The sequence below is a fragment of the Colletes latitarsis genome, unplaced genomic scaffold (genome assembly GCF_051014445.1).
Source record: "Colletes latitarsis isolate SP2378_abdomen unplaced genomic scaffold, iyColLati1 scaffold0115, whole genome shotgun sequence".
NCBI classification, from domain to species: Eukaryota; Metazoa; Arthropoda; class Insecta; order Hymenoptera; family Colletidae; genus Colletes; species Colletes latitarsis.
In genome coordinates this window covers 12,501-15,000 of record NW_027488465.1, presented here as the reverse complement: position 1 = coordinate 15,000, position 2,500 = coordinate 12,501, and the positions used below count along the sequence as shown (strand labels likewise).

At 48.9% G+C, this 2,500-nt stretch overlaps 1 non-coding gene across 1 annotated transcript; it reads right to left on the bottom strand.

The window, feature by feature from the left end:
- Window positions 1-983: 983 nt before the first annotated feature.
- On the bottom strand, window positions 984-1,138 carry LOC143351272 (5.8S ribosomal RNA). Its single transcript, XR_013081629.1, has one exon. It is a non-coding gene; the product is annotated as a 5.8S ribosomal RNA (ribosomal RNA).
- Window positions 1,139-2,500: the final 1,362 nt, after the last annotated feature.

The window sequence follows — 2,500 nt, the reverse complement described above, 5'->3', positions numbered from 1 at the left end:
TCGATGCGAAACGCTCGCTAGGCGTAACCGGCTGATTACTTTTAACGTCCTTCCGTCGCTTTTCAAATTAAAGAAGAACCACGGTGTGTGTCTATGATAGAACTACCCGATCCGATTTTCGTTGATTCTTTGATAGTCTACCAAAGTCCACCGTAAGTTCGAAAGAAAAGCATTCGTGGACTGGACGACCGGCTAAACGCGCGGTCTCGCAATCGATATACATATTCGTAACAAAGAGAGACATGGGGCGACCAACTTCTCAGAGTATATCCCTTCTTTTGGGTTCCGTTCGTATCGCGCTTCTCGTCGTGTTCGTTCGAGCCTCTCCATAGAGGATGATCGTCCGATTCGTTTGATAAATTATCATTTTTCCCTGGGGCTGTACGAACGAACAGAGAGGAAGACGACGACCGACGGATACCACAAATTTCACGTGGTAGGGCATATATTACATATCATAATTATCAGTGTTTGGTCAAATTTCTTTCCAGTGTCCTTTTTGTTATGCTCCAAAACTAGTATACGCTTTATTTTCTCTTTCCTTTGCATAAATTATTAACTTCGGGCAACGTCGGGAGCGCCGGTAATCATTAGATTTGTACGAAACGCGATTTGCGCCCCACGGTGGTTTTTAGTGCCGTCAAAGTCAGAAATCGTAGGAGCGGTGCTTTAACGGGCGGTCGTGATGATACTCCAGACAACACGACGCACGACGCCGTAAAACACTCGCGCGAGTCCAGACTGATCTCTGCCTCACCACGCAAGGGGTGCGCAAACTTGCCAATAATATATAATATTTATTCTTTTTCGTACGTCCAGCGACAAACGCCAACGAAATACCCAAATTCTCGCTCGTACGTTGATACCTTTCTCTTCATCGACCCGGCTCCGAAACGTTCTTCGCCATCTCCCCGAAAGGAGAGGTAAACGACGGCGGGGTTAGGGAATCTGAGAACAACGCAAGCAGTTTTAGGACAAGTGAACGACCCTCAGCCAGGCGTGGTCCAGGAATTTTATCCGTGGACCGCAATGTGCGTTCGAAATGTCGATGTTCATGTGTCCTGCAGTTCACACGTTGACGCGCAATTAGCTGCGTTCTTCATCGACCCACGAGCCAAGTGATCCACCGTTCAGGGTAATCATATACAATTTACAATTTTTCTCTTTGTATTTAAAAATGCTCCTTGTTCTTTGCTTTAAAAATATTCGATGTTCGCACCTCCGACCAGCGTATCGACGGAGGATTGAACGCGCCATATCGACGACAAAAGTTTCTTTTTGTTTCCTGAATGACGGAAAACCATCGTTCGACGGCCGGGCGTACAGTACATTCAAAAGCCTTTGCGCGTGGCTGCGACCAAACGGGTATAATACACCCGTATATTCTTGGTTCCGAACAGTAACTTCACGCGCAATCGGGCGAACGCACGCGGCAGCGCCCATCGGTTGCTCGATGAAATCGATGCGATAAACTACAGCCTTCTCGGCTGGTCGTCGTTAGTCGCGCGAGCAACGGATGGCCGCACAATCGACGCGTCGTCGTTTGCGATTATTCGCCTCACGTTAGCCATGAGTATGTATATTATTCATTTACGAACGAACGCGGCAGCGTCCATCGGTTGCTCGATGAAATCGATGCGATAAACTACAGCCGTCTCGGCTGGTCGTCGTTAGTCGCGCGAGCAACGATGGCCGCAAAATCGACGCGTCGTCGTTTGCGATTATTCGCCTCAAGTTAGCCATGAGTATGTATAACATTCATTTACGAACGAACGCGGCAGCGTCCATCGGTTGCTCGATGAAATCGATGCGATAAACTACAGCCGTTTCGGCTGGTCGTCGTTAGTCGCGCGAGCAACGATGGCCGCAAAATCGACGCGTCGTCGTTTGCGATTATTCGCCTCAAGTTAGCCATGAGTATGTATATTATTCATTTACGAACGAACGCGGCAGCGTCCATCGGTTGCTCGATGAAATCGATGCGATAAACTACAGCCGTTTCGGCTGGTCGTCGTTAGTCGCGCGAGCAACGATGGCCGCAAAATCGACGCGTCGTCGTTTGCGATTATTCGCCTCAAGTTAGCCATGAGTATGTATATTATTCATTTACGAACGAACGCGGCAGCGTCCATCGGTTGCTCGATGAAATCGATGCGATAAACTACAGCCGTTTCGGCTGGTCGTCGTTAGTCGCGCGAGCAACGATGGCCGCAAAATCGACGCGTCGTCGTTTGCGATTATTCGCCTCAAGTTAGCCATGAGTATGTATATTATTCATTTACGAACGAACGCGGCAGCGTCCATCGGTTGCTCGATGAAATCGATGCGATAAACTACAGCCGTTTCGGCTGGTCGTCGTTAGTCGCGCGAGCAACGATGGCCGCAAAATCGACGCGTCGTCGTTTGCGATTATTCGCCTCAAGTTAGCCATGAGTATGTATATTATTCATTTACGAACGAACGCGGCAGCGTCCACCGGTTGCTCGATGAAATCGATGCG